The 15452-nt window shown below is 40.8% G+C and overlaps 1 protein-coding gene across 3 annotated transcripts in view; it reads left to right on the top strand.

Moving 5' to 3' along the window:
• Positions 1–5462: 5462 nt before the first annotated feature.
• SUSD6 (sushi domain containing 6) overlaps positions 5463–15452 on the top strand; it is a 107939-nt gene continuing 97949 nt past the window's right edge. For 2 of the 3 annotated variants that reach the window (XM_072629488.1, XM_072629487.1), the window contains exon 1: positions 5469–5730. The gene's annotated coding sequence lies outside the window, so the exon portion shown is untranslated. Of the gene's footprint in view, positions 5731–15452 lie in introns of all 3 variants that reach the window. The other variant, XM_072629486.1, reaches the window with a different exon arrangement.

Below are 15452 nucleotides of genomic sequence, written 5' to 3'. Positions count from 1 at the left end.
AAGAATTATTTTCTTCAGTCAGCTTTTGAAGCTCCTTTTCTATTTGGTCAATTCTGTTTTTTAAGGCATTCTTCTGCTCATTGACTGTTTTGGACCTCTTTTTGCCATTTGGCCCAGTTTGTTTTTTGAAGTGTTATTCTTCTTTAGTACTTTTTGGGGTCTCCTGTAGCACGCTGTTGACTCTTTTTCCATGAGTTTCTTGCATTCTTCTCATTTCTCTTCCCATTTTTTCCTCTACTTCTCTTATTTGATTTTCAAAGTCCTTTTTGAGCTCTTCCATGGCCTGAGACCAATTCATATTTTCCTTGGAGGTTTTGAATGTAGGAGCTTGGACTTTGTTGTCTTCTTCTAAGTGTGTGTTTTGATCTTCCTTGTCACCAAAATAAATTTCTATAGTCTATATATGTTTGCACCTTTCCCCAGCCTATTACTTGATTTATTAACTCTTCTTTAATGTAGGGCTCTGCTTCCAGTTTGGAGGGCAAACTGTCCTAAGCTTCAAGGGTATTGTGCAGCTGTTTTCGGAGATACTTGTAGAGACTTAGAAGTTTTCAGTTCTTTCAAGTGGTGTGATTTAAGGAGAGGTGTTTACTCCTCTCCTGGTCTGTGCTCTGGTCTGTGAGTGACCACAAACACTCTTTTCTGCCCTGAAACTGTAAGAAGAGTCCCCCCTCCACTGAGAAAGCTCTGTTGCTCTTGTGCCCCAAGACTGCCACCTAGGACTGCAATCCATATCCAAGTATGGGCAAAGCAACAGAGTCCTGCCTTAGTGCTAGTAAAGAGGTCCCTTAATCTCCTTTTGACTAGTTGTTCAACCCCCTTACTGTCTGTGGACTGAGAGGTCTGGAAGCAGATGTTGCCACTGCTGATTCAGTCAGTCCCAAGTCTTGCTCCTGGTTTGCTGGGGTTGGGGCTATGCTGGCACAGCCTGTGCTGGACTGCACCCTACTCTCATCCACATCCAACCAAACTTCCCTCCTGACCTCCTAAGTTGTCTTTGGTGATCATGAGCTGATAAGTTTGGAAACCACCACTTCTGCCATGGATTCTATCAACCCAAGGCCTGCTCTGAATTTGCTGGGGCCTGGTATATGTTGGCCCAGCCTGTGCTGGACTATGTACCTCTCTTATTCTGGTCCAACCAATCTTTTTTATTCACCTTCCAGGCTGTCTTAGGCTGGAAATTTGTTTCACTCCATCTTTTTGTGGGATCTCCTGCTCTAGAATTTGTTTAAAGTCATTTTTTAAAGTGATTTGGAGGGGTTTGGTAGAAAGCTTACCTTTACTCAGTCATCTGGGCTCTGTCCCTTGAAATGGTACTTTTGCTACTGTGCCTAGAGAAAAAGTTAGAAGGGTAGGAGATGGGAGTAATAGATACTCAGGGAAAGGCAGATGGCAAGATGGCCTGGGTGAATGGAATATAAAATAGGAATGCCTACCTCCTACAGTTGTTGTAAGGATCAAATGAGATAATATTTGTAAAGTACTTGGCACAGTGCCTGTCACATAGTAGGCACTTAAGTGTCTCTCCCAATTTTCTTTCCCCCCTACTCCCCCCTACTATTCATTCAACTCATCAAGGTTATTGTGAGAAATGATTCATAAAAACAATTGTAAAGAACTTTGTTAACAATATATGAAGAACACTAAAGAAAAGTACCACCTTCATTGATTGGTCACTAGTCAACAAATACTTATTAAATGCCTATTATAGGCAAATCTCTGTGTTAGGAGACAAAGATTATATACCCCATTTACAAATAGGATGTCTAGATTCTGTAACTTTGTAAGGCCCCTAATTAAACTGTGAGTGTCCAATGAATCCACAGTTCATGACCTGAGGGTCCCAAGTCATAGAAGACCCTAGAACACTTATGCATGGCACTATCTGGTTAGTTATTGGTTCACCAGGGCTAATTTTTATCTTGTCTTTTAACTAAAGAAACATTCCTGGGTGCTGAGCCAAGTCACAGATGGCCAAAGGGAAACTGATGCAGGGGATGGTCCTCAAGCAAGTAAGTTGGAAGACATCTTATCCTTGACTAACCTGCTCAACCTTTACTAGTGGATTTTTACTCTTGAAGCTAAAAAGCAGTCAAACTCTCCTACTCATCCTTTGCCCCTCTTCCCTACTCTAAAACACACAGCAGGCTTCAGATAAGTAGAATAGTTGCTTGCTGTGTGATCATGGGCAAATCACTTAATTTTCTTAACTAGAAGATTTTTCATTTTTAAAATTGGGATACTGATATAATTCCTTTCACAGAACTGTAGTGAGAATTAAGTGAAATTATGCATATGAAAGATATTGCAGCTAAGCATCACTTTCTTCATCTGCAAAATGGGAATAATTTGAGGAGCTGGCTTTCTCACCACGTTATGGTGAGAAAACCTCTTTGTAACCCTTAAAAGGCTATATAAATATGAGTTAATGGTTTAAAAGTATATAGTGCTTTATTATTATTAATAATAAATTATTATTTTTATGTTGTCTTAAACAACACCAATATTTGCATTTTACCCTAAATCATTTAACTACTTCATTACTTCAACATGGTGATATATCAAATGGATTTGTCATCCTATTCAAATCCCAATCCATCCAAATCTTCTCATCCTAAGCAACAATTGTTTTTCTCCCATAAACCCTCTATAAATGATCTACTCAACTGACCAGAGACCTCCCACTAAGTCTTTTAACGTCAAGCGTATACCAGTAGAGGGTACCTGTTATTCCTCTATCTAAACACAGGTTTACAGAGCATATCCCTCCATCTCACTAAATAACCAATCAACTTCCTTTTCTTGTTTTACATCTCCTGGATGATATCTTCTATGTCACATCCTTTGTAAAGCCATTGATGGTAATAGATCGCAGTCATTTATACCCATCACAGACTGCCCATTGTTCTTTGGGTCATCTGTTAATTTGATTCTTTAGAGATTGTTAAGTTCATGATTCATAGCTACACAGGGTCACTGGGAAAAAATGTTAGTGCTAAAAAGATGGAAAGCCAGTTAATCAACATGACTGAAACTTCCAAAATATTTCCATGTGTTTCTCCCAAAGAAGGTCCATGTTGAAACATGCCTCTCCCCCAGAAAGTTATGGCACCAACTCTTCCTCTTACATAGGTCTGAAGCAACAGATTGGCATTCTCTCCACCATTTGGAGTCATATCTCCTTCAAAGTACGTAGCCATGGAGTGCCCTTCTCCCCATTCCTCAGCTTGGATGGGAACAAGATCGCATATATGAATCTGAATTATTATTAACTCCTCTGTACATCTTTTTCCTCATTTAAAACTTGAAATCTAGGGTTACAATGTTGTGTTTCAAGCTGCCTATAGTACCTAGCATTATTTGGAGATACTTAATACCTGTTTGTTGAATGAAATGGACTTAGAAATAACATTACCAGATACTTCATAAAATAAAAAGTGAGATACAAACACTAAGAAATAAATAGTTTCTATGAGACAAACCTGTAAATTTAATTCTCTGTAGTTGAGGGATGTAATGATTAAGGAAGCAAGAACGTTCAAATTCTTCACAGGGGTTTGGAAGATATAAGGGTATGCAAATTACCTTGTCACAAGGAATAATTTTGAGATAATTTCATTATATGACAGCAATGGACATTGTTTATGCTACTTCTGACAGCAGACTGACTCAGAACCATTTGACCTCAACCAGAGCAGTCCAGCTGGTTTCCCTGCCTTTCCTCCTCTGTCAGTTGTACTGGATTTCATATCATACACAGGTAATTCATTGTTCTCTTTTGTTATTTTTTTAATTCTATATTTTAAAAGAATGGTTCTTACTCTAAGGAAACATGCAAAAGTTTTACCTCTTAAAGATCACACTTCAGTGACTCTGAGATATTGTGGTGATTGTTGGTGGAAGGAAGTATACCATTTCAAGAACTATTGAAGCCCACAATGAAACAGAATTAGTTAAACCAAAGAACAGCATTAAATATGACCCAAAATAAGAAACAATAAGAGCTGTCAAACTATTGCTACAAAATATCCTAACGATTCTTCAAAAACAAAATAAGAAAATACTTCTATTTGAGTAGCTGGAAGGGTTGTTACTGTTTTGCTTTTTTTCTATAGCATATCATAGGCTTCTTGAAGTTGGAAGAACAGTGAGAAGACTAGTAAATAATTTTTACTGATGAAACTTGTTTTATCATTTAAGGCTCTAAAACTTATCAAAAGTCCAAGTGAACTTGTAAGATACAGGGATTTTCATCAGCCTGAAAACATCCATTCTCTCCCCCAAAAATATTTTGGATAGTTTTTACTTCCTTGAAGTCTTGTCTCAATTGAGGGAATGATGAACTGTGATAAATATACTTATATACTGAGAAGTAGAATTGTTCTGGAATTAAATTCCCAAATGGAAATGGAATATTGCGATATAATCTTGTGCCAGGTCACACATGAAGAAAAATTACAAAACTTATTCAAGAGATCAAGATAAAGATGCTTCAAAAGCTTGGAAATTAGCCTGAGTTAAAACATGTAGAAAATGTATGGGCTATATGTAATCAAAGCTATAATGGAAGGTGGCTCCAGGGAAAGAGTATTGGACCTAGTAGTCCAGAAGACTTCAGTTCAAATTCCACCTCAGGACACCATCTGAGTCATCTGGGTGTCACTTAACTGCTATTTTCATGAATTTCCTTATCTGTAAAATGGAGATAATAATAGCATCTGCTTCTCAGGGGATAAAATGAGATATTTGTGAAGCCCTAGGCAAACCTGTCATCTATCTAGAGAGGGCAGGGTCGGGACACTAAATTCTACAGGATCTAGATGTTCTACTGTTACAGACAGATGGATACATATTTATATACTTAGTAACACAGATGTAGCAGATGTGGAGATCTAGGTATACATTCATATACTTAGTATCTAATATGTATAAATATGTTCATAGACATATATGCTAGTTATTATTATTAAGGTATATCTGGCAGGATGGAATGCTTGTCCAATAAAGCACGGTTGCACGATAAAGAATTAAAATCTCGTGGAACGCGGCGCTCCAAAGGGTCACTGAGTACTTGGTGGCTTTTTCTCAAAGATGCAGCAGCTGCAAGGTTCACTGTATATGTCAATACATTTAATGACTTCCCTCGGACCGGGCTGCCTGGTCCATGCCCGGCTCCAGGGAAGGCTCAGGTCCCGGGGCGGCCCCCGGAGCCCGCCCCCTTCTGACAGCGTGTGCGCGTCTCAGTGGCTCCTGCGTGAGGCGGCGGCCGCGGCGGAGTCGTACCGGAGTCTCTCGCTGGTTGGCCGCTGGAGCCCAGACGTTCCGCAGTGGTTACGTCCCTTCGGGCGCCCCGCCCCCCAGCCGGCCTCCCTGCTTCCCTTCGCTCGCCCGTCCTCCCCACCCCCCAGCCTCCACTACCCGCTCCTGACCCCGCCCTCCTCCCAGTGCAGCTCAGCTGGGGCGGTGACGCGGTCTGCTCCGCCGGCTCCCATTCTCCGAGCCCTGCGTCAAGCTCCCCTCCCCCTCCCCCTCGCGCTCGCGTCCCTCCCCCTCCTCGCCGCTGCTGCTGCCTGCGCGAGGCGGACGGACAAGGGCACGCGGGGCCTGGCGGCTGAGACTGGGCTGCGGGGCCCGCGGAGGAGGCGGCGGGCGGCCGGGCGGGCAGCCTGGACCAGCCGACGTCTGGCCGGAGGGCGCCGCTGCTGCTCTTTGCCCCTTTACTCCAGGGTGAGTTGTCACTGCCGGGAAGGGAAACCCGAGATGACGGGGACCTGGGGGAGGGGGGCTTTGTGTCCCTTCAGCGCCTCGGGAGCCGCCGGAGGCGGCTGTGTGTCCTCCTTCCTATCCCCGCCTGTCACCGGGCAGCGGCCAGTGCCGGGTCCTGCGCGGCCCGAGGAGGCCCTTCCCCGGAGGCAGTGGGTGCACATTGCCCTCGGGAGAAGGAGGCCGGTGTGTGGGAGAACTTGGCTCGCGTGTTCTCCGCAGGCTCTGTTTCAGCTGTCAGTGCTTGGGATGGGGAGGGGGGAGGGATGCGACGTGGTGCCGGGGAAGGCTTGGGAAGTCGGGGCCGGGGGCTGCGATGGTGACGAGTGAGGGTCCCGCGGAGTGGGGGTAGCCCGCTGCGTAGTGCGAGAGCCGGGCACGGGACACACACAGACACACACACACACACACACACACACGACGGGGGGGGGGGGACCACCATAACACTGTGCACTTTTTCCGGTACTAAGACAAAACCGAGATGCAAAATAAAAAGAGGGGGAAAGGGAGAGGGAAGGGAGGGAGAGAGTTCTAAAGTTCGCAGACATTTATTAAGCGCCTAGTGTGTGCCAGGCTCGAGCTCCGGGAATACGGAGAAAGTCATAACAAAAACAAAACAAAAGGCAGTTCCAACCCTCCAGCTCTCACAATCTAAGTCTGAGGTTTGACCTGAGACATTGACTCGGACTTCTCAGGCTTCTCCAAGTTAGACACGGGAAAACGAAAGCTTCTCCTTGCCTCCTATGTAAGAAGAAGTTGAAAAAGCCTTTTGGTCTCATTCCTTCCCAACCCCCCCAGTATTGACCTGATTAATACATTTTAGAACCTGCTTCAGTTTTAGTCTTGTCGTTGCAAGCAGTTTGATTTAATTGTACAGAGGATTTCCTGAGGAAACCTTGTAATGGTGGGAGGAAACTGTCAATATCTCGCTTAAGTTTCAGTCTCGAAAACTTTTTTATTATCTTGGTAAGAGGCTGGATGAAACCACTTCCTGTTTTTTGAGACTCAAGAGAAAAAAAAGCAGAATCTTGGTTTTTAGCCGTTCTAGATGTCTATGGGTACAGTTGGACTACAGGATAGCTGGGCATTGTCTGAAACTGCCAAGTGGAAATATGTTGTGGAATCAGAAGTCAGGGACAAGTTTAATAGAGAATGCGTGCATTTCAGGGAAGCCACTTTGAAGCCTCTTTTGGAAAAGTGGATGTGTTATTTTTCACTAGTAGCAGCCGGGCTACAGCTGAGCCTAAGAACTACTGCTCATAGGAGGTTAAATGCTGTTGGTTTTCTACTGAGGGGAAGTGTCTTCATTTAATAATTGTTCTTCCTTTTTCCCCTCTCCTGTTGAACTGAAAACTGCATACACAACCTATTTCAAATTACTTGCCATCTTGGGGAGGGCAGAGGGGAGGAGAGAGGGCAGGAGAAAAAATTTTGGAACTCAAAATGTGAAGTGAATGTTGAAAACTTGCTTTATATGTAGTTAGAAAAAAAATGCTATTAAAAAACAGCAAACACGGTATCCCAAAAGACCTTAAACTGCACTAAGACTTTTTAGGAATCCCTGTATATATGTGTATAATGCATAGATGCTCATCTACCCGTTCTAGAAAGTTTATTCCCAGATCCTACCACAGGCCAGGGTCTGGTTGAAAACATTTCACATGAAATTTTGGACCTCAGAATCCATTGAAGGGTTATACAGAACTGGAGAATTACTTTTATCCCTCAAGTAAAAAGAAGAGGCTTTAGGCTAGCATGAGGCTTTTCCAGATTTCTCTCTCCCATGTAGCTGCTGGTTCCTCCTCTTGCATCACCTTGTATATCTCTATATGTATACTCTGTGTTTTGTCTCTCTATATGGTGGGGAACTATTTCACTTCCATCTTTGTTTTTCCTAGTGCTTGATAAGTATTGTTTGTTACATTATGGTTTTATTTTCAAACTCATTTTCCTTGTTGGTAAAATTGCCTTGTAGTTCCTGTTGTAGCCTTTTAGTAGCACCTCTGACCACATATATGGCCTTTGTCATTCCTTGGCTATTCTGTTATCTGCGTACCTCTCTTCTGTGACTGAAATCTGTGGATCACTTTATCTGATTTACTTCCCACTTCTATATCAATATTCCTTTACTAAATGATATGTTAGGTATGCCATATGGGATTTCTTTTGCTGCCTGGAGCTGGACAGAATGGACAGAAAGCTCTGCAGACACCTTGGAAATGACTCATAAAAACAAATAATTTAATTTTTAAAAAATGTATCTACTTTGTAAGTTTTTATAGTGGGAAGAATCATTCAAAAGAGCAGGCCTCTCTGCTCTCCCATATTTGAAATTCCTCAGGAAGTCCAGTATCATCTGGGCTTTACAGTGAAGGCCTTGGCTACTCAGTGCCTTGTTTGGAGGGGATTTTCTGACTTTGTGGGGTTTATTTTTTCCATGAAGGGAGTTGAGGAGTAGTGAGAAAGAGCAGAGATGGAGAGACAGTTCATATTGAGGAGGAAAGCTGGATTAAAATGATATAGCACTCATGCTATACAGCTTTAGTGCCTCCTTCCTATTTCCTGGTGGGCTTGGTACATTCTCTGGCAGGGCTGCCTCGCGTTATAGAAGTTTTTAGGGCTTCTTGTGATGCATAGTTCTTTTTCTGGAGTTTAGGGTGATACTTCCAGAAAAGAATTTCATTCAGGTGTCATAAGACTAAAGGGCAATCTTTTCTGGTTCTAGGCACTGATTCTACCTGTCTCTCATATCCACTCTCTCCTCAAGGAAAAAACACACTTTATAGCTCTTTCTGTTTAACTGCTTCTTCCCTTTTCCTGTCCACCTAATTCCCAGTGGTATAAGGACATTCTGTCAGTCTGCAGATCCCATCTTCTGTCAACTCTCAGAAGAACATTCTTTTATTTAAATATTATTTGCCTATATACTTCCTCATTCTAGTGACAATTGGAAAAGAAGGGAGGCAGTCGCTGAGGCAAAACTATTTGGGGTAATGAAGTAGGCCCAGAGAAGGGTGGTTTGTCTCCCTTTCCAGTTCTCCTGCAGTTTCAGAAGAATCTATTCAACAACTGCTGACTGGATAATCATACCTCACTTGTAGCCTTAAGTATTAGCAGGTTCACTGGTGTCCAGTATTGCATATTTTAACATGAAATCATTTTCCTTTGCTTATTTGCATATGGTTTCCTATAGAGGTTCTCATTAGCCCCTGACTTGCAATTAGATTTTGAGATTATTATTATTTTCATTATAAGGAAGAAATTTTTTTTATTAATAATGGTAATGTTATTATTGGCTGTATCTTTCCTTTTCCTATAGTTTTAATAATTTATTATAAAATGGTGTAAAGCAGCTTAGAAAAAGAAATACAGTATAGTGTCTTGGAATCAGAAAGATGGGGTGGGGGGTCATTCTGACTTAATGACCATGGACAAGTCATTTACTTTTTGAATGTCCTAGGTAATTCTCTAAGACTCTGAATTTAGGAAGAGTTGCTGACCTAAATTGGTAGACAGATTCCATACTGAAAGTTCCTCACAATTCAGGGTGTCAGAGGTGTGGAACCACTTGCAAAAAAAAATGTGGTCTTGCAGTGTCGTATCACTAGGAAATAGGTAACAGAAAGCTGATGGTAGGGGAAGAAAAAAGTGTTCTTTTTTATTTTGAAAGGCTTGCCAGCAGCAATCTGATAATCTACCCATTTTAGTGCTAGCTATAGGAACAAAAATTCATTCATTCACAGTGAGGATGCAGACAAATGCATACATATTAGTGGGAAATCTCCTTTTTCCTCTAGCATCCCATCTTATCTCATGGGATGTTGACCAGCCAGTTCACCCATCCCACTTCAGCAGTGGTCCTGGGGATTATTGTAACATCAAATTAGGGGAGAAGGGCTGCTCCATGATATTTGTAGTGCTGCATTGGGATTGTGGAAAGCTGTGGCTTGTGAATCACCAGCCTATTTCCTATAGATCCCAAAACTTTTGCTCCCAGAAACTAAGACTCTATCACTGCCATCCTGGCCCTGGTTCAAGCCAGCAATCCATTGTTTCCCTCCTTGGTTTCTGAGTCATCCAGAATGTGTGTGCATGGCATGCACATGGGGAGTGGGCGGAGGGAGGGGGAAAGAGAGTGTGAGAGGCAGTATAAAACTGAGATAAAAGAACCTTTGGTTTTAATCTGAAAATTTTGAGGAGTTGGAGATAACAGCATCACCTGAAAGTCTTGTGTTTTAAGAAGCTTGGTATCATCACATATCTTCATTGTAATTTTCTTTTGTTTTTACTTCCGATTGTGTGGTGGAGAACTGGAAATGACTTGTCAGCCTTCTTTTTCCAAGAGATAGAAGTCTGTAGTTTTCCTAGTAGTCCTTATTGGAAGAGGGCAGGAGGCGTCTTAAAAGCACCAAGCCATTATCTATAATTCTGTCATCAGAACTAGGCTTTGCTATACTTGAATCTCTGTAATAAATGTCATATTGGGCAAGAGAAAGGTTTGGTTCAACTTCAAGAAAGTACTGCAAGTATAGTTAGAATGGAAATATTTTATACTGTTTCGTTATGGTCTGGTTCTCCTGTCCCTCAAAGAACACAAAAACTATCATGAAAGTATCTTAAAGTAGCCAGCCTAGAACTTATTCTGCATTCAAGAAGCAGGATGTTACTGAACAAAATTTTCTCAGACAGAAACAGATGTATTTTCTGAATGTGTCCTGTGTTGTTAGATACTAAACTCCTGCAGCAGTAGAACCTTAAACTCTCCGTTCTATATTTTGGGCAGAACTTTGTTATTTGATGTTCGAGGTGGGTAATCAGCCTGCATCTTGTGAGGGAATTAATAGGCTCTCAGTATGTTTGCACTCAGCAAAAATGCTGACTGGCAACTCCTACAATAAAAGAGGATCTGCTGTGGCACAAAAATGAATCAGGATTTCCCCCCTATCATCCAGCTCATGAGAACTGAGTATAAAAAAGTCTTAGATCAAAAAGATGGATCCAGAGCTTGTTCTTGCTATCCATTTTCAATAGAGGGAGTTTCCCAAATCAGCCCACCCAGCGACTGACTTGCCTTCTGTAGAGAAGTATAAGGTCCAAGCATGGGAGTGTCTTTCTTGTGTTTGTTAATTGTGGTAAAATTTTCTTTGACCTAGAATGGACTTTTGCATTGGTAAGTTCCGGTAAATGAAACTGGCTTCTAGGAATACTAAAAGGAACTGCTTTTACACTTCCCTTTGGGGTTTGGGTTGTTCCCATTTGATATCTGAACTCAGTGGATAAAAATTTTCACTCACTTTGAAAAAGCAAAGAAGGTGGCTTTGCCAGTCTTACATTTGAAAATGTGAAAGGTGAACATTACAGACTGAAGGGAGATTAAAAAGACACATTTATAAACTACATCCAAACTTTTGCTGTGGTAAGTAGTGTTACTTGGCATGTAGGCTGCACGTCCAGAAAACTGAGATGTAGTACAAAGAGTTAGGGAACCTGGATTCAGATGCCAAGCTTAGGCCATTAGTAGTTTCATGGCCGTAGTAGGCAAGAACCTTAATCTTGACAAACCTCAGTTTTTTATCTGTAAAATGAGGATAATAATATTTATATTACTGACTTCACAGAATTACTATATGAAGAGAAGTTTGTAAACCTTAAAGTGCTATAGAGATGCAAGCAGAGTAATGATGAGTGGGAAGTAGCTGTTTGACAAGTATTTATTAACAGAACCTACCAGGTTGGTTGAAAGAAATCCATGTTTGGGTGTAAAAGTAACACTGAACCTCCTTCATGGATAACAAAATTTTTCTCTATCTTTGTGGAAATTTCTGGCGAATTGTATATGCAAATAGCCCCAGGGGTAGAGATTAAAACTCTGGTCAAAGGTGAGAGGAACCACTAAACATAGAATATTGGAAATGGAAGGAACTTTGGATATCATTAAGTGTCAGCTGCTGTTATTATCTTTATTTAAGCCTACTTTTCCTTTAGAAGTGAGGAAAGGGAGTTGGTGAGAGGTGGAATGAGTTTACTGAATTCAACTCATGCATCTAATTGGTGGCAAATGAAGGATCCAGATCTGTCTCCTGATTCCTAATCTAGTATGCTTACTACTATCCCATATATCTTGTCATCCCTATGCCTAAGTTTGAACACTGTTCCGTGATTTTAAATTAAATATTTAACATGAAAACCCACATAAGAATCCTGGTGCATTGTCATTTATAAAGAAACATTTAGCACGAGCTAAAGCCTAGTTAATAGAAAACTTCCCCCTTGTTCAAGAGGGTAAATTAAACTGTAATCTTTTAAGGAATTTACCTTGTAAAAAACTCAGTGGCTGTGTTTTGTATTTAGTTATATTAAGATTGTTCTGCTGCCAGATGGAACTCAAAATGAGGGGATTAAGTCAGAATTCCACCAACTATGATTTGGGAATGTTAATTTGTACCCTTGGAAGTCCTTATAAAAAAGTGACTGTGGTTAACGCTATGCCACATATTACAGGTGGAGCCTACTTAAACCCTATTTTTCAAAGGTTGTCTTGACCATGGAAAGTAACAGATGGTGATGCTACGAGATGTTAGTTATTTCCTGTGGTAGCTCTATCCAGGAGAGATTTGCACCCTCTGGGAGACAGGAAGCCTCGTCCTCCCTCTGCTACCAACTTGATTATGACACTGAGTGAATTAGTCAGTAATTTCTCTGGGCCTCATTTTCTTCATCTGTAAAATAAAGGCATTCGATTAGAATAATTCTTTAGAGTCTAAAGCAGGGTTGGGGAACCTTTGGCCTTGAGGCCAACATGTGACTTTCTAGATCCTCGGGTGTGGTCTTTTAACTGAGTCCAAGTTTTACAGAACAAATCCTTTTATTAAGCGGATTTGTTCTGTGAAGTTTGGATTCATTTAAAGAGCTGCACTTGAGGACCTAGAGGGCAGGCATGGCCATCAGTTCCCCACCCCTGGTCTAAAGTCCTTTCCAGCTGTAACATTCTATTCTAAATTGCTGTGGTACAACAGTGAGTCTCTTTCCACTATTCATCTCTATTTACCTGTGATATAATTTGAACTCATTTCTACAACATGTAGTAGTACTTTCCTGGAGTGTAGATTACATGGTATGTTTAATAGCTCTAACAATAAAATATAGTATTTTATATGCTGTCATTTAGAGAGTATACCCCTTGACTGAGCAAATTAGATCAAGAACTTTATTCTACTTTTCGTGTTCTGTAGCCTATTGCAGTCAGTTCTTACAGGAAGTTTTCCCCCATATGTATAGGGTGGTTAAATTTATCTAAGGTGGGGAGAGGGAAGATAATCCTTATTTCTAAGTTATGTTGCTTGCAGTTTCCTTTTTGGGAGCTGAGAAGGGTCTGAGTTAGAATCATCAAATCATAGGTTTTGAGAGCTGGAAAGTACCTTTGAAAGCATGTAGTACAGCCCATTCATTGTTATGATGAGAAGAACTAGTAATTCCACATTCAGATTGCAGGGATTCCTCAAGTCTGGGAGCAAGGCAAAAGTCTTATCTGAAGTTTTGGTTTTGAGGATATGTGCTGTGGCTCATAGCCTAAAAATCCAAGTATTCAAAAAGATGCAGTTCACTACTATAGTAGATTCTTTTCTTTATCTTTTTTTTTTTTGTAAATTAGATTTTATTTTTTCTAATTGCACGTAAAGATAATTTTCAACATTCGTTTTTTGTAAGATTTTGAGTTTCAGATTTTTTTTGCTCCTTCCTATCCATCTCTCCTCCCCAAGATGGCAAGCAATCTGACACAGGTTATACATGTGCAGTCATGTAAACATATTTCCATATTAGTCATGTTGTGAAAGAAGAAACAGAACAAAAGGGAAAAGTCACAAAAAACCTTTTTAAAAAATGAAAATCTTTGATCTGCATTCAGACTGCATAGTTCTTTCTCTAGGTATGGATCTTGCTTTTTCTTTCAAACATAATAAGAGGATACAGAACTCCTTTCTAATGGAGTCGACATTTGATATGTCCTATAGAATCAAAGAATATTAGCATGGATATTAGTCTCAGGAATCACATATTCCAACAGTGTACTCATTTTAACAAAGATAAATTACTTCTACTAGATTGTGAGCTTCATGAGAGCAAAGAACATGTTTCATTTAATCTTTTTATCTCCCTTAATGAGAGACAGCATTGTATAATGATTAGAGTGCCAAACTTGGAGACTGAAAGACCTGGGTTCCAAGTTCTATTTCAGACAAATAAGTTCTGGGTTCCAAGTCCTACTTTTGACACATAATCTGTGCCACCCATTAGTAAGTCATTTAATGTCTCAGTGTTTCTGATAACTCTGAGACTATGAATTAAATAGTTGTAGATATTGGCTTTTAAAATCCCCTTATAACATTCTCCTACCTTTTCCAGTCTTCTCATATTTTATTCCTCTCCACATACTCTACAGTCCTTTGACCCTAGCTTCCTTGTATTGAGATCCAGGAGTGTTGGTGTTGAGGTCAGGTTTTGGGAGAGTGGTTTGGGTGTGAAAGAATTTATTTAGATCTTCTCTGTAGCCAATGGGAGCTTTATTACAGGAAACACATGGGTCACCTTAGCAACAAAGCTAAATGAGACTTCGATGTTTGGGGGAGTTATGCTTACATAGAGGCTTCAGGATGATAATGTAGTTTTAGAGGTTTTTATCTGGGTTAAAGATTAAAGACACAGGACAAGAAAAGATTTTATGACATAGGGATGAGGGAGACAAAGGGAATTCTTTATGGTTTAAAGATTTAAGGACAGGGCAGAAGGACACAGGTTAAAGATTAAAGGACAGAGGAAACACAGAATCAGAGAAACCAAAGCAATTCTTTTGGTACAGGTTAAGGAGAAGTTTTATGGTATTTCAAGATAAGGGGGAAAGGACTTTAGGATGTCCTCAAGTTATAGGCTAAGCTTTGGGGTTTCACAAAATACTGGAAAAAAGCAACCCGTAATATTCTTTTTAACCCTGAGGGCATTGTTTATATCCACAGCATTTGAACCCCAAAATTCAAGGGCTAGGGACACAGATGCTCCCTCAAATGAATTTGACCCAAACCTTTTTTCAGCCAAAGATAGAGTTTATTTAGAACACTGGTCAGGGTAGACAAAATTTTAAGAATCCCCACGGTATTGGCCAAATTTTAAGAATCTGAGCATTGGCCAGACTCTTAAGGAATCTGAGCTATTTAATGGGGGGCACAATGGACCTTATATACAGAAGGACTATGGAAATGATCTAGGATTGGCCAAGTATCTGGGGTGACTAGGAGATGATAGGGAAGGATCTGGAAGGGCCAGGTGCCCCAGGTGAACTCAGGGTACAAGGGTTTTTCTTTTTTGGGGTCCAGATCCCAAAGACATGGTCTTTTCTTTTTAGGGATTCAGATCCTATTCCCATCATTTGCTGTTCCTTGAACACCCCACTCTGTCTTTTCACTGGCTATCCCCTCATGCCTGGAATCTCTTCCTCTTCATCATCTTCCTGGCTTTCCTAGTTTCCTTCAGGTCTCAGTTCAAAATCCTACCTTCTATAAGGAGGCTTTTCTGATTCCTCTCAGTGTTAGCACCTTCCCTTTGAGATTACCTCCAGTTTGGGGTGTAGGGTGAATTCAGGAAGGACCAGTACTTTTGGTATGATGGCTGCTGAGCCCTTTTCAGGGCTGCTT

The sequence above is a fragment of the Notamacropus eugenii genome, chromosome 1, assembly GCF_028372415.1.
Source record: "Notamacropus eugenii isolate mMacEug1 chromosome 1, mMacEug1.pri_v2, whole genome shotgun sequence".
Lineage (NCBI taxonomy): Eukaryota > Metazoa > Chordata > Mammalia > Diprotodontia > Macropodidae > Notamacropus > Notamacropus eugenii.
This window is presented reverse-complemented; position numbering and strand designations above follow the sequence as displayed.